Below are 26,866 nucleotides of genomic sequence, written 5' to 3'. Positions count from 1 at the left end.
CACACTCGGCTAATTTTTTAATTTTTTTGTTGAGACGGGGCCTCCCCAGGTTGCCCAGGCTGGTGATTTTTTTCTTAAGTGTCATAAAGATTTTGCAATCAGGAATAGTAGGGCACCGCAGCAACTCCACAGGCCCCGGCAAGCCAGGCTGCTCGCGCCTCCTACAGCGGCGGCAGCCCCGCGCCTGCGCAGATCTCCCTCGGGCGGTCCCGCCCTCTCATCCGAAGGGGGCGGGCTTAGCGGAAGGCGGGCCCGGCCGAGTGCGGCCGCGGGCGCGTGTCGATGACGTCACCCGGCGCGTGCCGGGGTAGCCCGTAGTAACCCCGAGTCTGCGGAAGTGGTGACCCGTGGGACGCGGCTGAGACAGGTAACCTGTTCGCTCCCTGTGGGGTCCCTGCCTTCCTCTCCTCCGGCGTCGGGATGGCGGCGGGGACAGCACCATTCCGTTCTGAAGGCGACGGGGAACCCTCCCTTACCCTCACTTTTGCTCGACCAGCGAGGACCCGCATCCCCTCCTCAGTTCTCCCAGACTGCTGGGGCTGAAACCCATCCTGGGGAGTGGGCGGAGCGGTCCCATCCCACTACCTCAGCTGTAGAGGCGGCCACGGGCTCTGGCTGTCTTCTCCCCTGCAGCACAGACCTTTCTCAGCCTCTGGGTGCCTCCTCCTCCGTCTCTTCCCTGCAGGCCCTCGGTCACCTGCCGGTCTCGGCTTCCAGCCCCACAGGGCTCATCTCCAGTCTTAAGCTGGCAGAGTAGTTTCCAGTTCGATTCATTTCCACTTGCAGTGAAACCCATCCGCTTCTTCTTCCCCCGGAGTATCTTTACTGAGAGCACCAAATTTTGAGTTTTGGTGTCCTATAGAACGTTCATCCTGTTAGTCTGGAGTTTTGTTCATTAACGCATGCGTGGGCGGGGAGGAGGTGGCACAGTAATGTGATTGTCTATTGTGATAATAAAAGATCCACTTAGGATCCAATCCGCTGTTGAGATGCATGGAACAGTTAATAGCATTGCATAAAATGCCTCTTGTGCCTGGATTTCTTTTGGGTTTTCGTGCGATGATGACAATTAGCCTTGCAAAGGTAGCCCTCAAAAGAAGTAACATAACCCCTTTGGGAGGCCGAGGCGGGCGGATCACGAAGTCAGGAGATCGAGACCATCCTGGCTAACTCGGTGAAACCCCGTCTCTACTAAAAATACGAAAAATTAGCCGGGCGAGGTGGCGGCGCCTGTGGTCCCAGCTACTCGGGAGGCTGAGGCAGGAGAATGGCGTGAACCCGGGATGCGGAGCTTGCAGTGAGCTGAGATCCGGCCACTGCACTCCAGCCTGGGCTACAGAGCCAGACTGCAAACAAACAAACAAACAAAAAAGACCTTGGAGTTTTAACGTGATTCTCATACAGATTTTTCATGAATCTGAATCTGGTCTATTTGATAGGGTGTGAGACGTGGCTTCTACCAAGGAATTTCCTAGGATAGGCAGTAAATTCCGTATTAGTGTCTAATAATGGTGTTTTATTACCTTATTCACATACTTAAATATGAGGGTTTCTAAGAAAAAGATATTACCTCAAGAAAGAGTGATGACCAGGATTGCAGACGGACCTGATTTGTTTTGGTGTTTAGGATCTGGCACATCAAAAGAGAAATGGGTTGTTCTCTCCAGACCATGAAAATGGACATTTGTACTAAATACAGAATATAAACCCAAAAGCATGACAGAAGACTATGTTTTATCAAAGAACTTCACACTTTAAAGAGCAGCAGCGTTGCATTCTGGCAGTTGCTCTCTAGTGGCACAGAACTGTCTGTGTGCCTTCTGCAGCAGTCTCTGTGCTGTCTGCAGTCTTGGCCAAATCAAGAGCCTTCAGTGGTCAGGTTTGAGCAAGTGGATGCCCAAGGACTTTGACTATTAGTTTATAACAAATCTTTTTGTTTTGGAACATGGCATAACATCTTTCCTAATAAGAGAGTATTTCAGGTTCTAGAAATATCATGGTTACTGTATACGCTGTTTAGTCGTTTTCTTTTTTTTTTTTTTTTCGAGACAATGTCTCACTCTGTTGGCCAGGCTGGAGTGCGGTAGCAGGATCGCAACTCCCTGCAGGCTTCACTCCTGGCTCAGCCTCCTGGGTGTCTGGGACTACGAGTGTGCACCACCATGCTCAGCTAATGTTGTGTGTTTTCTGTAGAGATGACGGTTCGCCCTGTTGCTCAGGCTGATCTTGAACTCCTGGGCTCCAATGATCCACCTGTCTTGACCTTCAAAGTGTAGGGATTACAAGTGTGGGCCACTGCATCTGGCCTAGTCATTTTCTTATAATGATTTTCAAAATTCATATTTTTTACACCACATGGCGAATCATAATGTTATGCAGTATTTGCAACATTTAACCAGCTTATGGCAAGCACTTTAAACATGTCCTTAGGTTCCTTCTGTATTGGTGTAGTTCTGTATTTATTCTCCGGGTTTACACTTTTTTCTTCGGCGTATATATCTTAGCCTCTATAAGAAATGGAATCTCAAAGGAAAATAAACGGTTGAACCTTACCTTTAAAACTTCCTAATTCATTTCAATATGACCTACAAATGAAGTGTCCGTTGCCTGTTTACATTTAAAAGATGATTGAGCTCCCGAAGATCTAAAGATATTTAAGCTATAACGATTGCATTTTCTTACCTTAATCCCAAATGCTTTTCAATTTCCAGGAATTTGTTGAAATCTTTTGTCTTGGCAAGGATGAACTGAATACATGTTCAGTTTACCACGTAGAATCTGGTGCTGGCAGCATATTTTAAACCTTGATGAATGAGGTGGATTCAAAACCATTTAGAGAGAATTTGTACATTTGCAGTGTATAAATTCTGGATCTACCTCTGAATGGAGAAATCTGTGTTCTATATTTATTCCCATAAAGAACTAGATGTAAATATTGAGATCTGAATGCTTCTTATTTATTTATTTTTATTGATTGATTGATTTGCTGGCCTTGGCAATCCTCTGAGTTTATACTTGGCCTTGTTTTGCCCCTAGATACAGTGCTCCCTGCTGAGTTCATCTGCACAGCTGTAGCCCTGTGACATGATTACCAAATAAATCCTAGGGTGGAGGAGCTTGTCTTGCTTTCTGGCTGAAGGAAGTGTAGTTGCCTAAGACAGGAACAGTTAAACTGCCCTTCAGTTTAACAGTAACTGCCCTTCCTACAGTTTTCCTGTTGTGGGAAGTATAGTTCCTACTGTAGAGAAGGACAGAAGATGGTCAGTGCAGGGTAGGAAGTGGGGTTGTAAGGTCAGACGGAGGCCAGGAATTGCAGGAGGGATAAGGAAGCTTATACTTGGAGCTGCCAAGAAAAGGCCTGCTTATCACCCACATACAAGTTTTCAGTAATGAGAATTTCCTCAATAACTTAACAGCAAGAGTCCCACAGGAAGCCCTGCTATAAGTGGCTGGAGAATTTGCCAGATGCGGCCGTTTTTAGCATCATTGAACTCTACGGTGGATTTTAAATAGTACTGGTTGGGAGGAGACCAGAGTTAGATGAAGCCAGTTCTCAGAGTTTGGTCTCTGGACCAGCAGTATTAATACTGGAACTTGTTAGAAATGCAGATTCTTAGCGCTCCATAGTCTGTGTTTTAACAAGTTCTTCAGGAAGTTCTAAGTGTGCACTCAAATTTGAGAACCACTGGCCTAGCCAGTTCAATCTAATTGTAGTGGCAAAGTAAAAATACTGGGAAAGATGAGTGAAAATTTCATTATGTTAGAACATCTTTTGATGTTTGCATAGGGATGGCTTTCCTCCTATAGAGAACGCTGTTTCAAGTTGAAGGACAGAAAAGACTGCTTTAGTTGTAGACACCAGTAACATGCAACATTGTTCTTGTGGGTGGAGAATACCCCCATTTGTGGCTACATTTCACCCTGGAATCTAAATTCTGCCAGATTATAATACAAGAGCGCTCTTCACCTTACCTCCTTTTTCATTTTAAATATCTATTCCTTGATTGTATTAATATTTATATATGCATTGACCAGTGAAATTTTGTTTTCATGGCTTTGTGATGGCAAGAGTTGGTTTAGTAGCACGTTGATTCAGAGACACTAGATACATGAAAATTATCTTGATATCCTGCAGAAAACGTAGATTATTGGCTGCTGTCCTTGCATGTGTCCAAGAAGCTGCGTTTTTAACAGGCACCGCTCACACCAGCCCAACCCCATCCCCAACGTTGTTTATTGGGCTTGTGGTTCTCAGACTATATTCTGAGAAACACTGTGGCAAATTTCCAAGGAGAGTGATTTTAAAGTAACAGCTTTATTGAGATATAATTCACATGCCATAAAATTCACTCTTTAAAAGGATGTAATTTATTGATTTTTAGTATATTTACAGAATTGTGCAACTATCACCCTGTATAATTTTAGGATATTTCCATCATTCCTCAAGAAATCCCTGTACTGATTGGCAGTGACTCCTCATTCTCTCTTTATCCCAGTCCTTGGCAACTACTTTCTGTCCCTATGGATTTGCCTGTTCTGGACATTTCATGTAAATGTAATCATAGAATATGTGGCCTTTCCTGTCTTCCTTCTTTCACGTCTCATGGTGTTCTCAAAGTTCACCAGGTTGTGGCATGTGTTGGTACTTCAGTACTTCATTCCTTTTTATGGCCGAATAATTTTCCACTGTGTGGATGGACATTTTTGTTGATCGATTCATCAGTTGATGGTCATTTGGTTGTTTTGCTATGTGTATGTTTTTAAAACAATATTAACTATATCTAGGCCTTTTCAAATAGTCACTGGATACTTCTGTAGAGTGTCTTAGAGGGGATTCCTATAGGAAATGGGAACTGGATTTAGAGTCCCTTCTGTTCATGGACTTGAGGAGTCTGTATCTGTAATTTCTTTGGGTAGTGAAATATATTCTTATAAGAGCTAGAGCAGCTACTTTTTCTCCATAGCAGAATGTTTGATATTGAAAAAGGAAATCTTTTTACATGACTTAAGGACTATATTTCAAAAATAGTTTATATTAAAAGTGGTATTCTTTGGCCGGGCGCAGTGGCTGATCCCTATAATCCCAGCACTTTGGGAGGCCAAGGCGGGCGGATCACGAGGTCAGGAGATGGAAACCATCCTGGCTAACATGGTGAAATCCTGTCTCTACTAAAAATACAAAAAAGTAGGCGGCGAGGTGGCGGTGCCTGTAGTCCCAGCTACTCGGGAGGCTGAGGCAGGAGAATGGCCTGAACCCGTGAGGCGGAGCTTGCAGTGAGCTGAGATCGCGCCACTGCACTCCAGCCTGGGCAACAGAGCGAGACTCCGTCTCAAAAAAAAAAAAAAAGTATTCTTCAGCGTTTCTGGAGGAGGAACTCTTACTCAAAAAGCTGATATTTTTGTCTACATTTTCTTTTCCAATCTCTTCATTTTTACTCTACTGAACCCTGTAACCCAACTCTATTAATCTAGATCCTCTTTCTAGCATATAAATATTTATGGACAGTAATAAATTATATTAGTTCTAATAGAGTTTAAAATGTTTTGTGAATTTTTATCCCAGCATGACAAAAATCACTGGGTGGTCTGATACCGCCTTCATCTTTAAATATTTAACCAATTATTTTTATTTTTAAAGGCTCCGTTAATTGAATGATATCCATAAAAGTGTTTAATAGTACTTATCTTGGGCCCACAGTGCGCAAAGCACTTCACGGAGTTAAGGTCTGTCCTTTTTACTTCTGCTCTCCTCATACCTTATTTCAACCGTGGTGCTCAGAATCTGGGCCCACCGTTCTGCAGTGGGGACAGTGACTGAACTCGCATGTGGCTAGGGTGATGAAGGGTTTAGAAACTGTCATGTGAGAATTGGGTGAAAGGATGGAGGTTGTTCAGTTGTTAAAGAGAGTACTCAGGCAATGACAGCCCTCCCAGCCATTCAGAGCTTGTCTAGAGAAATCTTATTCTTCCTTTGGGTAGTATTTGAAGTGAAAGAGTATGTCAACAAGGCTGTTAATTTTGTTGGGTTGTAAGTAGGCAAAAAACATGGAGATTTTTTGTGATGTTTCTTTCTTCTTCTTCTTCTTCTTCTTTTTTTTTTTTTTTTTTTTAAGACAAAGTCTTGCTCTGCCCTCTGGGCTGGAGTGCAGGTTCAAACTCCTGGGCTCAAGCAATCCTTTGCTTCTGCCTCCTGAGTAGCTGGGAGTACAAGCACATGTCACCGTGCCTGATTAATTTTAACATTTTTCTTTTGTAGAGATGGGGTCTTGCTATATTGACCAGACTGGTTTCAGACTCCTGACCTCAAGCAGTTCTCCGGCCTTGGCCTCCCAGAGTGCTGGGATTACAGGTGTGAGACACTGTGCCCAGCCCAATTTTTCATTCTTACGTGCCTTTCCACTATCTTTCAATTCCTAGAATATTTAGTTCAGAGTCTGATGTTAAGAATGGTTTCTGGATTGTATTTTGCCTGTTCAGAATATATAGAATGTTAATTGATTGCATCATCGTTAATGCATTATTTTAGCCTTAACAGTGTGTAAATGTGTAAAGTGCTGTTTGATACTATAAATTTTTTTTTTTTTTTTTTTTTTATTGAGACAGAGTCTCGCTGTGTCGTCCAGGCTGGAGTGCAGTGGCGCGATCTCTGCTCACTGCAAGCTCCGCCTTATGGGTTCGCACCATTCTCCTGCCTCAGCCTCCCGAGTAGCTGGGACTACAGGCATCTGCCACCACGCCCGGCTAATTTTTTGTATTTTTCGTAGAGACGGGATTTCACCGTGTTAGCCAGGACGGTCTCGATCTCGTGACCTCATGATCCTCCTGTCTCAGCCTCCCAAAGTGCTGGGATTACAGGCGTGAGCCACCGTGCCCGGCCAATATTATACAATTTTATATAGCCAAGTTTTATTAGATCAGGATTAAAATATTCCTTCCATTTGGTATAATGTGTAAAGTTTAGTCACTTCTTAAAATGTAAGACCTGCAATATAGTATAACTTGTCTTGCCAATAAGCGGCAAGATGTGGTGTGTTTAAGAGTGAGGGAGAGGTCTCTGGTTGTGGTGAATATCCGTATTTGCTTGGGGATATAGGGAGTTCCTGGCCTGTTTCACTTTTGCCTGTCTGGTTCAGCTTATAGTTCAGCTTAGGATGGAATGTACTGCCCTGTGCTTTAAGTGGCCATTTTTGATCTAGGCTTGGACTGGACTTCAGGCACTAGAGTGTAGTGCTGAGAGTTCAGGGTCTGGAGCCAAACCAGGGGAATTTAAATCTCACCTCTGCCATCTCATAACTTTGTGAACCCGGGAAAGGATCGTAACTTCTCTGGGCTTCAGTCTACTCATCTGTGAGATGGAGATGACAGTACGTACCTCATTGGGTAGTGAGGATGTAATGCAATAATGTTCTTCATGTACCCAGCCTGCCTCATAGCAAGCAGTCAATAGATGTTTGGTGCAGTTGCTGCTTGTTGTTAATACGAGTGTCTGAAGGTCAAGGGCCTTCTTGAAGGTTTCTGAATACAGGAGTTCTGAATTCACTTAATTCCCAAAGGAGAAAGACTCTAGTTCACCTGGTTTCTTTAAGGCATTCTAGGTTCCTGCTGCCTGCTCAGGACAATACCTGGGGAAGTTTTGGGCGAATGGGATTCTCCTGGCCTTCTGCTGTCTGAATATGTCCCCGTCTTGTTCCTGTCCTCTGACATGAAGTGTTTGTGTAGTGGGAGTTCTCCGGCGGTTTTCAGAGGAGCATGGTTAAATGTGTCGATATTCCATAGGAACACTAGAACATCAGAGCACTGTGGACAGTTTTGTACCACCTGTGCTACAGGAGATATAGAAAAGGACAAGAGAAAAATATTTTAAATTAATGAGGACAAAGTGAACTGTAACTAAATCCCCATGAATAATAAAACTACATTCAGTTTTGTACGATTGAAGTATCTACTCAGAAAGTGTCTATTAAGCATGAATTCATACCGGTCAGTCTAGGAGCAAGAATGCCAGGAAACCTCCTGGGCCACTCATGACCGAAACTGCGTCTCAAGTCCAGGTCAGGTTCTTCCTGCTGTCCTCCCGAAGGCAGCTTGCGGGGCTCATCTTGGCTTCCTCTCCTCTCAGAGCGGCCTCCACCCACCCATCTCCTGGAATTCTGTGTTTCCCAAGGCTGGCTGCAGTGTGGCCACACTTCGCTTAGCTCCCAACTTTCCCTGTGGTCGTGGTGGTTGTCTTCAGACCCTTTTGGGGTTAAGGATTTTCCTACTAATCCTTATGGAAAAATAAAGGGCAATTTAAAGATTTGGTTAAAGATTAGGGCAGTTTAAAGATTTGGAGTGTTGGCTCGATGCGGTTGCTCACGTCTGTAATCCCAGCACTTTGGGAGGCCGAGGCGGGCAGATCACCTGAGATCAGGAGTTTGAGACCAGCCTGAACAACATGGTGAAACCCCATCTCTACTAAAAATACAAAAATTAGCCGGGTATGGTGGCGGGTTCCTGTAATGCCAGCTACTTGGGAGGCTGAGGCAGGTGAATCCCTTGAACCCGGGAGGTGGAGGTTGCAGTGAACCCAGATCGCACCATTGCACTTCAGCCTGGGGGACTAGAGGGAGACTTCAAAAAAAAAAAAGATTTGGAGTGTTTACAATTGTAGTTACCAGTCCGGTGCTAAATAGTAACCACTAAGATTCAACTGGAAGCCAAACGGGGCGTCTTTCCTTGTTACGCCAGGCGTGAAGTTCACCAGACCTATTCTGTTGGGTGGACTGTTGCTCTGCTCCCTGAAAACTCTCCTTTCTACCACTAGTGGAGACTGAGGAAATCAGGAAAGAACCACGAGAGCCCTCCCCGTCTTGAGGGTGGAGTTTGCATTGCCGAGGACCTCTAGATAGGTTGATGCCTTATTTTAAAAGGTACCTCAGATTTGTTTTCATCAGGTGTGGTGAGACGACAGACACAGAAACAAGCTGCTTCTGAAACAAGAGTTTATTATTATAGTTCCCAAGAGGAGGGGTGCATCGTGCCTCACAGGGCCATGTGAGGAAGCGCTGGGGTTGGTCAGGAGGCAGAAAGAGTTGGGGCAAGAATGGGCAGGAGTCTTTATTGGGGTTTCTGTGGGAAAAGCAAGGCAAGCAGGCTAAGCAGATGGATTGGCTAGTTTGAATACTTTTGGAGGGCTCTGGGGGTGGTCCTGGTTGTGTAGTACCTGGCTGTGGGGTGATGTAGGACAGTGGCAATATGAGAGTTAGATAAGGAGGCGGTTGTGGACTGTGGGTTGGCTGGTTTGCCTGTGAAAGGCTCACAGGCAAGTTCTTTGCTATCTCTTGGAATTAGCCCTGGGAGGAGCAATTTCTCCAGGATTAGCAAGGCTCCGAGATGTCAAAACATCATAAAATATAGAAAATAAAAAACATGATTAATGCATACCCCTTCCAGCAGAACTGTGCTTATCACAGAAGTGGTTCTTTTGGGAGCATTTTCTTGTTGAGTGATAGAAAGAATGGTAAAGTGGCTCCTTGCACCCCTGGAGTTTACAGTCTAGCTTAGTAAATAAGGCCTGCACACATGAAAGTGACCAGCCATGCAGGACACAAGATCACATGCCAGAAAGTTCAGTACAGTATAATGGGAGCTCAGAGAAAGGAGAGATGAGAATGTCCTAGAAGCAGTAGAGGGCAGTGGTTCAGAAGGCTGCGGGGTCCACATCCGGCTTCATTGGTTACGAACTGTGTAACCATAAGCAAGCTGGATAATCCCTGTGTTTTAGTTTCCTTATTTGTAATATGAGTTTAATAATAGTAGTACCCATATCAGAGTTACTGTGAAGACTAAATGAATTAATACATTGGAAGGGCCTAGCACAAAGCCTGGTGCTTAGTAAGAACTCAGTAAGCATCAACTGTTATAGGGCTGTTGAGGAAAGTTTCGCAGAGTGGATAGAATTGATTGTTACCTTAAAGGGGGGAGGTGGCGGGAGGAGAGAGAGAGAGAGAGAGAGAATATGTTTCTCTGTTGGGTCGGGGTGGATGTGGGGTGGCGGCTGGAAACGAGCCTGGCAAATTCAGGTAATAGGAGGTTGATCTGATAGGATAAGGTTGAAAAAATATGTTGGTGAGAGTTCTGAATGGTAAGGATTTTGCATTTTTTCTTTAAACCATGGAAATTCATTCAGGGCCTTCCCCCCCATCTTTTTTTTTTTGAGACGGAGTCTTGCTCTATTGCCCAGGCTGGAGTGCAGTGGTGCGATCTCGGCTCACTGCAAGCTCCGCTTCCCAGGTTCCCGCCATTCTCCTGCCTCAGCCTCCCGAGTAGCTGGGACTACAGGCGCCGCCACCACGCCCGGTCAATTTTTGTATTTTTAGTAGAGACGGGGTTTCACCTTGTTAGCTAGGATGGTCTGGATCTCCTGACCTTGTGATCTGCTGGCCTTGGCCTCCCAGAATGCTGGGATTACAGGCTTGAGCCACTGCGCCCAGCCTGCCCGCTTCTTTTTTTTTTTTTTGAGACCGAGTCTCGCTCTGTCTCCCAGGCTGGAGTGCAGTAGTGTGATCTCGGCTCACTGCAAGCTCCACCTCCTGGGTTCACACCTATTCTCCTGCCTCAGCCTCCCAAGCAGCTGGGACTACAGGTGCCTGCCACCACGCCCAGCTAATTTTTTTGCATTTTTAGTAGAGACAGGGTTTCACTATGTTAGCCAGATGGTCTCGATCTCCTGACCTGGTGATCCACCCACCTCGGCCTCCCAAAGTGCTGGGATTACAGGCTTGAGCCACCGCGCCCGGCCCCACTTTCTTTTTTTAAAAGCAGGGACAACATGACATTAAATTAGTGCTTCAGGAATCTTACTCTTAGTGGTATGGTTCTATAGAGAGGAGAGACTTGGGATGGGTTATCTAAGTCAGAATAGATTAAGTTAGCAGTAATTAAAAACAACTCCAAAATCTTTGTGGCCTAAAAAAAAAAAGTGTGTTTCTTTGTCATGCTTTTCCCCAGCTGAACTGGGGACTCTGCTCGTCACAGTCATTCCGAGATCCAGGCTGATAGAGCAGCCAGCATGTTACGTTTGTTTACCTTAAGAGGGGGAGGGAAGAGCACTCTGCAGGGTTATGCACCGGTGGTTAAATGCTAGGCCGAGAGGACATGCCTGCTTCCATTTGCAACTCAGCACTGGAGCAGTCACGTGTCAGTAACCAGTTCCAGGCGTTCAAGAAACCTTGTATGTTTGTGGGGAGGGGCTGGGTAGAAAGAATGGGAAGTATCCAAAAACAGCACTGACGGCCACACAGGAAGACTTATTTAGAAGCTGGTTGTGTAATAGTTCAAATGGGTGGTCTTTGCCGCTGGGTCACAGTTGTTGCAGTCAATACAGAGAAGGGTTGGATAAAAGAATTTAAAGCAGTAGAATTTAAACGTTGATCATGGATTGGGTCGAGTGGCAAAGAAGAGAGGAGTCAACGTGAAGCAAAACTTTTGGTGTGTGTTGAGGGGATGGTAGCAGACCAGTGGGGTGCCCTCAAGGCCTCTAGAACTGTGCTCCTTGATGAGTAGCCCACCAACCAGTGCTTACCCACAGACTGTAACTGGTTTGCAAGGAAATAAGTGCAGAAATAGAGGATACTCTTTTAGAAATGTTTGTATTATTTTCTTTTTTGTTTTAGACGGAGTCTTGCTCTTTCACCACGCTGGAATGCAGTGGCATGATCTCGGCTCACTGCAACCTCTGCCTGCTGGGTTCAAGTGATTCCCCTGCCTCAGCCTCCCGAGTAGCTGGGATCACAGGCACGCGCCACCATGCCTGGCTAACTTTTTGTATTTTAGTAGGGACGGGGTTTCACCATGTTGGCCAGGATGGTCTTGATCTCCTGACCATGTGATCCGCCCGCCTCGGCCTCCTAAAATGCTGGGATTATAGGCGTGAGCTGCTGTACGTGGCCACTTTTCTTTATTTATATGCTGTAGTTTGCCCTGATTATATCTATGTTGAATCTAATACAAATTAGGGGCATGTATTTTTGTGTTTTTTTCTTTCTCTTTTTAGTGATCTATTTTTATTATATTTTATGAAAATATAAGGGGAACACAGATTGTTGGAGAAGCATTGCTTTGGAGATAGGAGGCAGGGATGTAGAGATCAGAGCTGGATAGGGAGTTGAGTCCTTTTTGTAAAATGAGGAGTTGAGTACCTGAGATGTGAGCAAGAGAAAGACTTCAGAAAGAGAAGAGGTGTCCACGGTTAAGCCTTGGGAAGCACCCAGTGTTCTGAAGACAGGCGTGTAAGAAGAGGTGCAGGCTGCTCTGTCTATGGAGTAGCCATTTTTTTATTCCTTTACTTTCTTAATAAACTTGCTTTCACTTTGCAAAAAAAAAAAAAAAAAAAAAAGAAGAAGAAGAGATGTGGACGATACAGTGTCCCAGGAATCATCGGAGGTGGTGGGCAATTAGCAGTATGAGATGCCACAGAGAGTCAAGGAAAATAAGGCCTGAGGTTAAGCTAGACTTGGCAAGAAGTAAGTCATTGTGAATGTTTGAAAGTAAACTTGCAGTGAAGTGGTGTGGTCCGATGCCAGATTTCAACAGTTTAAGAAATATGCAGTCATAAAATAGAAAGGGTATGACCTTCTTTTCAGAAAAGCTGGATAGATAAACAAAAGCAACAACTAGCTATTGAGCCCAGCAAGAGAAAGCACATTTTGTTATTGTTTTTTCCGATAGGAAATCATGAGCAACTCAAAAGGCTTCTATCACCTGGAAGATGGGAAAATCAGCGAGGGAGGAAGGAGATGGCAGTGTTCCATGGCTGGGAATGGAGTGGGGGACAGAGGCCATGGGAGTGGACCCAGGGGTGAGGGCAGGGGTTGGATTGAACCCAGATAACTATCCACACAGCAGACAAGGTCATTAGGAGGGAAACATGGATGGGAATCTGCATCTCTCAGTTGAGGGGAAACATGGATGGGAATCTGCATATCTCAGTTGAGGGGAAACATGGATGGGAATCTGCATATCTCAGTTGACTCAAACAGGGAAAAATGCGGCCGGGCGCGGTGGCTCAAGCCTGTAATCCCAGCACTTTGGGAGGCCGAGACGGGCGGATCACGAGGTCAGGAGATCGAGACCATCCTGGCTAACACAGTGAAACCCCGTCTCTACTGAAAAATACAAAAAACTAGCCGGGCGAGGTGACGGGCGCCTGTAGTCCCAGCTACTCAGGAGGCTGAGGCAGGAGAATGGCGTGAACCCGGGAGGCGGAGCTTGCAGTGAGCAGAGATCCGGCCACTGTACTCCAGCCTGGGCAAGACAGCCAGACTCCGCCTCAAAAAAAAAAAAAAAAAGAAAAAAAAAAAAACCAGGGAAAAATGCAAGCTGCGTGCCTGGGAGCTGGTCTGGATGCTGGGGTAGGTGTGGTCAAAGTTAAGCGAGCAGGGACGTGGGAGTCCTAGTGAGAGCGTTAATGAAGTGCTTTCACGTTGTGACCATGGGGTCCAGCCTGGGCTATTCAGCTTCTTTCTCTAGTCCACACTCGGTAAAAATGAGTGTTACTGAATAACAAAGCAGTGGTGAGGAGGGCGGAATGGAGTGGAGTTACTTAATCCTTAATCCTTAAGAATAAAATATGGGCCCGGGCGCGGTGGCTCACACCTGTAATCCCAGCACTTTGGGAGGCTGAGGCGGGCGGATCACAAGGTCAGGAGATCGAGACCATCCTGGCTAACATGGTGAAACCCTGTCTCTACTAAAAATACAAAAAATTAGCCAGGCGTGGTGGCAGGCACCTGTTGTCCCAGCTACTCGGGAGGCTGAGGCGGGAGAATGGCATGAACCCGGGAGGTGGAGCTTGCAGTGAGTGGAGATCGCACCACTGCTCTCCAGCCTGGGTGACAGAGCGAGACTCCGTCTCAACAACAGCAACAAAATATGGTGGGCTGGCCGTGGTGGCTCATGCCTATCATCCCAGCACTTTGGGAGGCCGAGGCGGTGGATCACCTGAGGTTGGGAGTTCAAGACTAGCCTGACCAACATGGAGAAACCCCGTCTCTAGTAAAAATACAAAAATTAGCTGGGTGTGGTGGAGCATGCCTGTAATCCCAGCTGCTTGGGAGGCTGACGCAGGAGAATCGCTTGAACCCAGGAGGCGGAGGTTGCGGTGAAGCAAGATTGAGCCACTGCACTCCAGCCTGGGCAATAAGAGCGAGACTCTGTCTCAAAAAAAAAAAAAAAAGGAAAGAAAGAAAATATGTTACAAATTGGATTTATGATAAAATTATGTAGTTTAAATTATATCTAATTTTTGAAAACACTCAGCAAAGTTATGAAAAATAGAAATATAGTGCTTTAAGTGCTCTAAACATTGTAAAATTTGAAAAACGCTTCAGAACTTCTACCTGTTGAAATAATCTATTGACTTCTCATTTTCATTGAGCTCTTTTTTATTTTTAATTTTTCTGGGTACATATTAGGCATACATATTTATGGGGTACATGAGCTGTTTTGATACAGGTATAAAATATGTAGTAATCACATCAGGGAAATGGGGTATCCATCACCTCAAGCATTCATTATGTCCTTGTGTTACGAACATTCCAATCATACGCTCTCAGTTATTCTAAAATGTAAACAGAGTATTGCTGACTATAGTCACCCTGTTGTGCTATCAAATACTAAATCTCATCATTGTCTCTAACTAATCTTTGTACCCGTTAACCACCCCCTTCTCCCTCCTAGCCTCTGGAAACTACCAGTGTATTCTATCTGCATGAGCTCAATTGTTTTAAGTTTTAGCTCCCACAGTTGAGTGAGAACATGGAAGTTTGTCTTTCTGTGTCTGTCTTTTTTCACTTAATGTAATATCCCCCATTTCCATCCATACTGTTGCAAATAACAGGATCTTATTCTTTTTAATGGCTGAATAGTACTCTGTTGTGTTTATGTACCACATTTTCTTTATCTGTTACTCTGTTAATGGACACTTAGGGTGATTCCAAATCTTGGCTATTGTGAATAGTGCTGCAGTTAAGTATGGGAGTGCAGGTATGTCTTTGATATACTAATTTGCTTTCTTTTGAGTATGTACCTAGCAGTGGGATTGGTGGAACATATGGTAGTTCTATCTGTGGTTTTTGAGGAACCTCCATACTGTTCTTCCTAGTGGTTGTGCTCATTTACGTCCCCACTATACGACACGGATTCCCCTTTCTTCACATCCTCGTCTGTGTTCATTATTGCCTGTCTTTTATTCGACTCTTTCTTCTGAGTGTTAGAATGAGACAAGAGCTGGGCAGAGATGCAGTGTGTCTATTGTTGTGCCTACCTCTCCCTTCCCTGACCTAATTACTCTCCCTTCACCACCCTGAATCCAGCTGGTGGGTTTCCTCTAGCCTTTGCTATGGTAGGTAGTGGACCTCTGTTTGGTTTTCCATGTGACATTGATACAAGGTAGCATGTCATGGTTACTTGGATTGCTGTGCAATACAGGCCATGGATATCTTGGTTAAGAACACTCTGGAGTTCAACCGCTTCGTTTACATCTTGGAAATCTCGGACACTTAGGCTCTCTGAGCATCGTTTCATCATCTGTAATCTTTCCAGTACCTGGATTGTCAGCCCCCGAGGCAGGTGTAACCTCTTAGAAAATGGAGTAGAAAAGCGAAATCCCCATTTCTTTATAACTGTAATGAGGTTTCCTGGGAATCCTTTTCTGACCACTCTCTATAATTTAGTTTAAGTGGTACTCTTCAGAAACTGAAACATACTATACTTTGCAAGCAAGTAGCAATCAAAGGGATACATTCTTTCACCTTTGAATGTAGAGTGAAATCACTTCCAATCTTATCTTTGCAACCCAAATGCCTGCTGATAATGTGAGGGTAAACATCTTAGGCACCAAAGAGGAATGGCATCTGGGTGCGGAGACGTGATCAGCAAAGCCAGAGTCAACACAAGCTGCCATCAGGGAAGCCCAAGTCCATCACGTCACATGATGTTTCAGCATAAGTCAGGGCAGTCATACACTGATGGAGTAAAATCAGTTTTTGTTTTCAGTGTTCACATTTTAGACCTCCCCCCCCCCACTTGACTGGTTATAATATATAAATCATGCCACAGCTGACAGTGATTTGCTTGTTTTGTTCAGGAAAAGGTCTTTGACTGAGACTCTGACTTGGGCTTACTGCATTGATCTTCAACACAGGCGCTTTTTATAATTCCCACAACAGCATTAACTCCAGTGTTTTTTTTTTTTTTTTTGAATATACATATCACAATAGAGTCTTTCATTACATGATCACAAATTATATGCAGTCACTCTTATATGGTTCCTGAAAGCAGTAAATTTTGAGCAAAGAGAGACTGTTTAAAACTTGAGACCAGAGAGCACAGTTTATCTTATTTACAGTTTGGCTTAAAGGTTGGTCTTTAAGTTAATATCATACCACATGTGGTAATCCTGCAAAGGGCTACATATTTTTATTTATAGTTAAGGGAATAAAGCAAAATCCCCTTTTCATTATGTTATCTTGCATTATTGACTCAGTGATAAATGACATTGCCTCTCGGGTATGAGTTTTGTAGAGAAAGACCCTATTGTAGCATATATTTATATGAGGAGGGGGCTAGTTAGAGTTATGGTTCCAGAGGGAATTTAAACTCTGAATATACTGGTACTTGTACAGTTAAAACGTATAGCTCAATGTTGTTTTAACACTATATTTTTACTTGAAGTAAAAGAAAAATAAATAGGCATGAACAAAGGGGAAAAGCTTCAGGTTGAAATGCAAGCAACCAAATAAAATGACTAAAAGCATATCCTGAACTCAGAGATTACAATTTTACCAGAGATAATGGTGGTCATTAGATTGGCCAGTCTCTGCTGTTTAAGGATGATGTCAGCTTTCAAAGTGTATTAACCGTTGAAGGGCATCAGAGAACAATTTCTAGCAAATCGGGGAGATGTGAAAGTGAGCCGAAGGGGAAGTGCTGAGGGGCTGGAAAGTTCAACACCTGCCCCAACATTTGAGGAGGAAACTGGTTCCATGCTATGTCAGTTTGTCCAAACCAATATTCTTGAGAATTTCTACTGAAGGAGGAAGCCAGTAGATATTTTGGAGGGATGGTTAGTGTTTTAGAATGTATTTGTTTTGAAATAGAATAGTAAATTAAAAAAATAGGAAATTACAATCTTGAATAAAGTAAAAATTATTTCAGCCTCTAGTCATTCAAAACTTTGGATAAATTAACCAGGAATGGGCTGCCATTTTGCTAAGCACACAGAAATAAGGACTTTCTGATACATTAATAATAGAAGTAAGGTTTCAGGACTAATACATTTGAAGCAAATTTGTCCCCTGCCCATTCTTTCTGCACCTAAAAGGTATCATTTCACTGTTTCTGTGGCCTCCATTGTTTCTCTGGGAATCCAGGTCATTCTGAGAAGAAGCCACCTGCCATCTGTGTCGTTGTTCTTCTGTGGGTAATATGTCGTTTCGTAATGGCTACTTTCAAGATTAGTTTTGTTTTTCAGTAGTTTGATAATGATGTGCCTAGGTGTGTTTTCCTTCATATTTTTCCTGTGTAAATAAACTTTTGAAGCTTTGTATCTCTCACCAAATTTGGAAAATTTTAACTATTTTTAAATAAATGGTTTATTTTGAAATACTTTCAGATTTACCAAAAAGTTGCAAAGATAGTATAGGGAGTTCCCAACTCATCATCCAGCTTCTCTTCATGTTCATATAATCACGGTATGTTTGTTAAACTAAAAATGTAGCACTGGCATAATGCTTTTATCGACAGTTTTTCCACTAATGTCCTTTTTGTTTGTTTGTTTTAGGATCCAGTCTAGGGCACCACATTGCATTTTATCGTACCTCCTGTACACCTCCATTCTCTAACACTTTGTCAGATTTTACTTGTTTTTTGTAGCCTTCACACTTTTGAAGAGTACTGGTTAGGTGTGTTTTAGAATGTCCCTCGTATGGGTTTGTCTGATGTGTCGTCATGCTTACACTGAGGTTTCAGGAACACGACACAGGTAGGGTACTCTACTCATTGCGTCGTACCGGAGGATAATGATACCATATGACTTATCACTGGTGGTATCCAACTTGATTAAACTGTCAGATTTCTCTACTGTGAACATAATATTTTTTCTTTTCCATTCCTTATTTCTTGGAAGCAAATAATTAAGTTTGGCCTATATTCAAGGGGAAGGGAATTAAGTTCTGTGTCTTTGAAGAGGTAAAATATCTACATCGATTTTTTGGAATTCTTCCATAAGGAAGATGTGGTCTCTCCCTTCATGATTATTTATTCAACCAATTTAAACAAATGATTGCTTATTTAATTATTTGTGTATATCAGAGTAGACATATTCACTTTGTTGGGGTTTAATCCAATACCATCATTATTTATTTTCTTACTCAAATTGTTCCAGCTTTGGGCATTGAAAGTTCTTTCAGGTTGGTTCCTGTGTCCAATTCTTCTGTTTGTCTGTCTGTTTCCTTCTTTACTTTAGGGGTCCATGTAATGCTTCAGGCCCATCTTGTGTTTTCCCTGTCCAGTTTGAGAATCAGCCATGTCTCCATGGAGGGCTGTTTCCTCGTGTTGGAAAATGGTATTTAGAAACAAGATCTAGGTGCCGGTTGTGCTCACTGCTTCTTGTTTTTTGAAGTATTTTTTGGGACCACATTCTCTTTTGCCTGTCCACCTTGGACTCCAATTACATGTCCCAAAAGTACCTGTTCATTCTTTTTCACATTTTTCTGTTCTTTACACTGGATAATTTCCATATAACTATTTTCTGGTTCACTGACTGTCTTCTATAATCATTAATCTTCTGTTAAAACCATCCGGTGAAGTTTTTATCTTAAATATAGTATTCTTCAGTTCTGGAATTTTCTTTTCCTTTTTAAAAAAGTAATTCCTGTTTCTTTGCTGAGTTTTCCTTTTAGTTCATGTATTACAGCATTTTTGCCTAATTATAATATGAATAGCTGCTTTAAAATCGTTGTCTGTTCATTCTAATATTTGAGTCCACTCAGGTTGGTCTCTACTAATTGCTTTTTCTTTGAGTCTGGGTCATGTTTTCTTATTTCTTTTATGTCTACTAGTTTTATATTTTATCTTAGACATTGTAATTGATACTTTGTAGAAACTCTGGATTCTGTTATGGTCCTCTGAAGAATACTGATGTTTTGTATTAACAGACAGTTGACTTGACTGAACTCAGACTTCTAACTTTACCTTTGCTGCTGTGGAGAGCAGCCAAAATCTCAGTTTAGTTGAGTTCATTTTGCCTTAAGGAGGCCATTTGATCTCCCCCATACATGCATGGTTCAGGGTACAATTAGGGAATTGGGCAGAGTTTATACATAGAATATAGGACTCTTGCTTTGGAGACATCACCTTTCCTAAAGTTTTCCTTCTTTTCTCTCCAGCTGCTGTGTTGGTCTTGAACTCTAGTCTCTCATTCTTCAGCCAGTAAGACTTTAGGTTTTCGGCTGTGCGCGGTGGCTCACGCCTGTAATCCCAGCACTTTAGGAGGCCGAGGTGGGTGGATCACGAGGTCAGGAGATTGAGACCATCCTGGCCAACACAGTGAAACCCCGTCTCTACTAAAAATACAAAAAATTGGCCGGGCGTGGTGTTGGGCGCCTGTAGTCCTAGCTACTGGGGAGGCTGAGGCAGGAGCATCACTTGAACCTTGGAGGCAGAGGTTGCAGTGAGCGAGATTGGGCCACTGCACTCCAGCCTGGCGACAGAGCAAGACTCCATCTCAAAAAAAAAAAAACAAAAAAAACCTTCAGGTTTCAATCTTAGTTTTAACCCATTTATGCCTAGTGTTCCATTATTGGAACGCTAAGCTTGTGGCAGTTATTTATATCCTGCTGCTCAAGGTCATCTCCAAGGTCTGATTTTTCTTTTTCTTTTTCTTTTGTTTTGAGACGGAGTCTCACTCTGTCGCCCAGGCTGGAGTGCAGTGGCGCTATCTCAGCTCACTGCAAGCTCCGCCTCCTGGGTTCACGCCATTCTCCTGCTCAGCCTCCCGAGTAACTGGGACTATAGGCACCTGCCACCACGCGTGGCTAATTTTTTGTATTTTTAGTAGAGACAGGGTTTCACCGTGTTAGCCAGGCTGGTCTCGATCTCCTGACCCCGTGGTCCACCCGCCTCGGCCTCCCAAAGTGCTGGGATTACAGGCGTGAGCCACCGCGCTGGGCCCAAGGTCTGATTTTTCACACACAAAAAATTGCAACCTCTGGCATAAATGAGTTAACTGCCTTGCCTGGCACCAAGTAGGGTTTTCCCTCCAGTGAAAAACTATAAAGCAGGAAGCTCAATGCCATTCCCTTCTTCACGTGTTGGCTCCCTACAGCCCTTGTCAGCTTTTTGCTCACTTTCATGGGCCTTCAGAAATTTTGTCTTTTTGTCTAGAGTTTATAAGTACTATCAGTGGGAGGATTAGTCTACCAGAAGGTACTCCACTATTACCAGAAGTGGTACTCCCTTTCATTTAAGGGGAGGTCAGAATAATATTAATTAAATAATCAAACAGACACATGTAAAACTAAATGTAAAACTAAAACTGTGTTTGTTGTGCTACTAAGAAGCACATGACTATAAAATCTAATAACAGGGGAATTTGACTTAATCAGTGAAGTCAGGGATGTTTTCCTTGAGGACATGATGGGGTCCAGAGAGTTACTAGACAAAGACAGAATGGAAGAGATTCCGCATATTTGTTGACTGAGTGATATAATCCAGCTCTCTGTGTATCTGGGCTTCTTTCTTTGCACATATTCTTAACCTCTCGTCTTTAATCATCTCTCTGGGCTTCTGGGATAATAAAAGGTAATCTATAGCTACGGTGCCTCTAATGTTATACAACGAAGAATATCCTATATGAAAATTTCTTTTATTTTTTTCCAACTGAAATTTTAATTTTAGATCCAGGGGATACATGTGCAGGTTTGTTGCAGGGGTATATTGCATGATGCTAAGGTTTGGACTCCTATTGAACCCATCATTTAGACAGTGAACATAGAACCCATGAAAACTTTTTTTTTTTCAGAAAGAGTCTCGCTGTGCTGCTCAGGCTGGAGTACAGTGACGCAATCACGACTCACTGTAGTCTTGGCCTGTCAGGCTCAAGCAATCCTCCCACCTCAGTCTCCTAAGTAACTGGACTATAGGCATGTACACCACCATGTCTGGCTAACTGTTATTTGCAGAGAGAGGTCTTCCTGTGTTACCTGGGCTTGTCTTGAACTCCTGGGCTCAAGCCATCCTCCCAAAGTGCCGGAATTACGAGCACGAGCTACTGCACCCAGCCTCATGAAAACTTCTTCACCAAAAGGCATTGTGGGTCTGGACCATTACGTGGTATGTCGTAGTCTGTGGGCTTCTGGTCAGTGTGATCCACTGAAGTATAAGGAAATCTCCCTTCCACTTCAGGTATTCAGAAACAACACACACACACAGGCACACAAGTCTCTTTCTTTCTCTGTCTCTCTCTCACATACACACACATCCCCCCACATACATGCAGGTACCAGGGAGAAAGAACAGATACGTATCAATAAATGCAAGCTAATAACAAACTTCTTTCTTATCAGCAACAAGATATGCCAGGTTACAGTGGAGTTGTAATTAGTGTTAATTAATGTAAACTGGTGTAAAAAAGTGTTAATTAAAAATATCAACAAAAGGTCAACACTTAGTTAAGTGATCACTCAGTAGAGAGGATGTAATACAGACATTTTCAAACATACAACTGTTAAAATAATTTGTTACCCATGGACTCCTGAAATAATCACTAAAGATAAACTTAAGTAAAAAGGAAATTGTGGCAGATTGTATTTTCCAAAAATGGCCATAACAATATTTACCATCTTCCATGCTTTTCTACAATATACCTTGGCACTCCCCCATCAAAAGGTGGAGTCTAATCCCCTCTCCTTGAATCTCTATTGGCCTTATGAGTTTGCTCTTGAAAGCAATAGACTATTAGAAATAATAACCATGTTGACTTTGAGGCTAGGTCAGAAGAGGCCATGCAGTTTTCAACTGGTTTTTGGGATGCTCATGCTGGGGGCTGCCTGCTACCATAGAAGATGTCCAGCCATTCCAAGATCTCAGTGTTAAATAAGCTTTATTTAAATTTAAATAAGTTTATTTAAATAAGTTTAAGCAGCCTCTCTGGGCATCAGACCCTCCAGACAAGTCCGTCCTCCAACTGAGTACCACTGAGTAACAGATTCCTCCAGCTGACTGTTACCCACATTCATGACCTATAGAATGGAATTAAATGGTTGCTGTTTGAAGCTACAAAGTAATTTGTCATGCAGCAAGTAGAATAAAATTGGACCCAGAAGGAAGGAGTGGAATGTATAAATTATCACGAGTAAGGAAGCTGGTGAATATATTTGTAAATACAAATGAATATTGACTTTAAAAAAGTTGGGTGGAGTTTTAACAAACAATGTGATACTAAGATAATAGCAACAATAATATGGAAGCTGGTATGGAGTAAGGAAGAGGGAAGACTGGTGATAAAACTTTCCAAGGTCCTTATTTTGTTTGGAAGGTTGTTTGAGATTGACTTTAAGTAGGCATATTAAAGGCATTGATTGTGTAAGTTATGAAACAGTGGAGGGGAAAACAGAATGTAGAAAAATTCAATAAAAAGCAGAAAAATAAAGCTAAGAAACAAAATCACGGGAGATAGAAAACAAAACGTGTTGATTGAGATGGTGCTATTACAACTGTAATTGTGATAAATTTAAAGAAATTCATTTCAGTCATTAAAAATGATAATTATATTTTTAAAATAGCCAGTCAAATGTTGTTTTAAAAAGACAGCCAAGGCAAAAAGAGTCCAGAGCACTTAAAAATAAAAGAGATTGAAAGATGTGCCAGGAAAAAGCAAACCAAAAGAAAGTAGGTATGACAATATTAACATCAGGCAAAATGGAATTTCTAGACATCTCGTTTTTTCTTCTCAGGATACACCTGTGCCTCTTTTTGTGCCACATCGTTTTACCTGCAGGGTGCAGCTAAGAGGTGTGCGTACGAGGCTCATTGCAGCATCATTTGTAATGAAGAAAATTTTCTTTTTTTTTTTTTTTTTTGAGACAGAGTCTCGCTCTGTCGCCCAGGCTGGAGTGCAGTGGCCGGATCTCAGCTCACTGCAAGCTCCGCCTCCCGGGTTCCCGCCATTCTCCTGCCTCAGCCTCCCTATAGCTGGGACTACAGGCGCCGCCACCTCGCCCGGCTAGTTTTTTTCTATTTTTTAATAGAGACGGGGTTTCACCGTGTTAGCCAGGATGGTCTCGATCTCCTGACCTCGTGATCCGCCCGTCTCGGCCTCCCAAAGTACTGGGATTACAGGCTTGAGCCACCGCGCCCGGCCCGAAAATTTTCAAATAACTTAAATATCTATCAGTAGGGGAATGTACGGATAAATTATAGAATATTCCTGTGGGAGCATTAAACAGCAGTTAAAAGAGACAGATTTATATACATCAGCATGTCTATATCTCAGAACCATTGAGTGAAAGAAGTTGCAGAATAGTATGTCAGTGTGACATTTATAAACACAAAACAGTATATTTGAACTTCTAAGTTTCCTTCTAATTCTGAAATTATTGAATTTCACAGTAGTAAACTATGTTCCTGTGACTATATGCATTTGATTGTGTGAAGAATTGTGCCCAGAAACAGTGTATGTCAGCAAGTACACTGGCTGTTATTAAGAGCAATTGGCATATCCTAAATAATGGAATAGCAGAAAGCTGTCATTCTCTGGTCAGGTAGTCAGTGGAATTAAATATTTAGTAATTACTCACAGTGTGCTCTATGTTGTAGAATAAGCATATATGTAAAAATAAGTTCTCCTTTCCCCCAGTTGCTTACAAGTAAAAAGATGTGGCATAAAAAGAGGCACAGGTGTATCCTGAGAAGAAAAAATGAGATGTCTGGAGGGAGATGTTTGTTAAGCAGTAACTTAGCACTAGACTATAGAGTACACAAGCTGGAATCCCTGTTGTATAACTAACTAGACGTTGAAATCACAAAAGCCTTTGGATGGCAATTCCACAAATATTTATTGAGAACCTGCTGTGTTGAGGATACTCCACTTAACCTGGTCATGAACGCAAAAATGATTCAGGAGTTACAAGGAATTTTTAGAGCATTGGAGGATGGAGGTAACTATAAAATGAGCCAGGATAAGTTCAGGAGTCATGAGGATACACGTTGCTTTGTAGCTTGAAAGGAGAATGAAATTTTTTTTCGTTGGGGGGATTGGGGACGGCGTTACAGAGGTTATATCCCACATTCGTAAATGGGTGCATTCCACTTTGGATGGCTGAGAATGGCAGAGCAGTTTCTTCTCTGCACCATAGCTCTGTTTAGTATGTGATCCTCTTCCCCCTTAAGAAAAATATTACTGTACGCTAATCCTTTCAAAGCCTTTAATGGTGCTGCCGAGACAATCATTTAAGCATTTAAAATACATACCACATAGCACACTTATTTTCTTTTTCTTTTTTTTTTAGCACACTTATTTTAGATGCAGCGATGGTTAGCCACTGAAAACTAACCGTTGGTTTTTATAAGGGGGACTTTTATATGTTATGGCTTGTGACAGAGAATGGAAAAATGCTTCAGTGAGACAGGCTAGCATTTTGAATTGGAGCACAATAATAGCCAAAAGTGCTGAAGTCGACGGACTGCTTAGAAATATGGTTTCCATTTGCTGAGAGAGACCTTGCAGTGTGGCCACATACATGCATTTGCAACCACAGGCAGTTCAGTTTTTCCCTAAATGTGGGGCTGTGACCCTGACTGACGTCAGTGAGCGTTACGTACTTGCAGAGAGAAAGATGATTTAGGTCATCCATGCATCTAAGACAAGTAAGACATAGGCAAATAAGCAACAACTAATAGACTTATACATTATTTAGGTTGGAAACCATGCAGAAGTGACAGAATCTTCAGAATCTTCTGGGGCTGGCTTAAAAGTTCTCCTTTGCCCCCAAGCTATTGCAATAAGAATTGCCTACTAGTCTGCATAACTTGAAGAAGATAAAGAAGGTCGAAGGAAGATATGGAAGAGAGACTTAGAGGTGACATTTGTCTTATGACTTAGACAGTATGAAGGAGATGGCCATGAGACCTGGGGATGAGAATTCCCAGGAAAAGCCTCAGCAGGTGGAAAATGTTCTGTTCACGGCAAACAAAAAGAACTGGGTGACCTTGAGCAAATTGCTTTGCCTGTCTGGGACTCACTGTCTTCATTTGTAAAATTAGAGAGTTGGATTGAGTGAGCCCTAAGGAATTTTTCAGTTCCAAAGTTCAGTGAAATAAAGATCACTTAAAGTAGGCCAAATGAAGTTGTTGATTGTTTTTAAAGATGGCAACCCTGGGCCAGCCGCGGTGGCTCACGCCTGTAATCCCACCACTTTGGGAGGCCGAGCTGGGCAGATCACGAGGTCAGGAGATCGAGACCATCCTGGCTAACACGGCGGAACCCCGTCTCTACCAAAAATACAAAAAAATTAGCCGAGTGTGGTGGCAGGTGCCTGTAGTCCCAGCTACTCGGGAGGCTGAGGCAGGAGAATGGCGTGAACCCAGGAGGCAGAGCTTGCAGTGAGCCGAGATCGCGTCACTGCACTCCAGCCTGGGTGACAGAGCGAGACTCTGTCTCAAAAAAAAAAAAAAGAAAAAAGATGGCAACCCTAAGGCTGGTTGTGATGGCTCACACCTGTAATCTCAGCACTTTGGGGGGCTGAGGTGGGCAGATCGCCTGAGCTGAAGAGTTCAAGACCAGTCTGGGCAACATGGCAAGACCTCATCTCTACAAAACTTTAAAAAGTTAGATGAGTGTGGTGGCACGTACCTATGGTCCCAGCTACTTGGGAGGCTGAGGAAGGAGGATTGCTTGAGCCCGCAACCCTAGGGATGTTTGAATGTTCAGAACAGGGTGTAATCATTGAGGGAGATACAATGTTGGCAAGAGAAAAATGTCAAATGAAACAGGGTTCAAGTAAGTGGAAGGGGATGGTGTTGAGAGAACACTTCTTCCCCACTTCTCATGTTTCCTTCCTTGCTGGGGGAGTTCAGTCAGTGTAACACTCCTGATCCCAGTGCCTTTATCCTAAGGGAGCTGGAGTGACTTAGTCTGATAAATTTGGGAAGAAGAAACAGGATGTGCTCTGCTCATCTCCTCCCTTTTGCGTATGGGCAACAATCCTGACCGCAGAGAGCCATTCTCTCTTCTTCCAGGCCTTAAATCTTACCTGAGGGAGGCCACCTCTCCTTCTGGAAGCATTGCCTGTGACCATGTTGATAAACCTAATTTGGGGATTCAGTTTCCAGCTACCTTTGGCTCTCACAGTAAGCCATGTTCTCCAGTTTAGCCTTCATCAGTAGTAATGGCGATATTTCGGTCTGCCTTTGCCATATCTTATTTTTTGCTACATTCAGAATCTGGATGGGAGAGGAATGTGCTATTTATTTGGCTCTCTCAAAACCCCAGAAGTTGGGATTCAGTGGGGCAGAATAAACTAAACAAGCTTTGGTGAGAAGGGATATTGTTCCCTCTGAATCAAGAGAAGGTAATACTTATGAAGAGCTAATGATACTTTGAGGTATGGTTGAGCTGCAGAGATTCAGAATTATCTCAGCAAAGCAGGGGGCCAAATCCTCAGCTGAGAATGACAGCAAGCATGGAATTGGAAAGTTAAAGGTGTTAGAATTGCTTCCGCAAAGTTAAAGGTGTTAGAAGAATCTGCTAAAGAGAACCAATGGATTGTCAGGTGACAAACGTTTCATCACTTAAGACACATGCCACGTAGTGCACTGATTTTAGAGG

At 43.1% G+C, this 26,866-nt stretch overlaps 1 protein-coding gene across 3 annotated transcripts in view; it reads left to right on the top strand.

Annotated features, from left to right (window-relative positions):
• Positions 1-219: 219 nt before the first annotated feature.
• C15H9orf3 (chromosome 15 C9orf3 homolog) overlaps positions 220-26,866 on the top strand; it is a 365,530-nt gene continuing 338,883 nt past the window's right edge. For all 3 annotated transcript variants that reach the window (XM_025359585.1, XM_025359584.1, XM_025359586.1), the window contains exon 1: positions 220-367. The gene's annotated coding sequence lies outside the window, so the exon portion shown is untranslated. The remainder of the gene's footprint in view (positions 368-26,866) is intronic.

This window comes from Theropithecus gelada, chromosome 15, assembly GCF_003255815.1.
Source record: "Theropithecus gelada isolate Dixy chromosome 15, Tgel_1.0, whole genome shotgun sequence".
Classification (NCBI taxonomy): Eukaryota; Metazoa; Chordata; class Mammalia; order Primates; family Cercopithecidae; genus Theropithecus; species Theropithecus gelada.
Note: the sequence above shows the minus strand (reverse complement) of the source record. Positions and strands in the feature narration are given on the sequence as shown.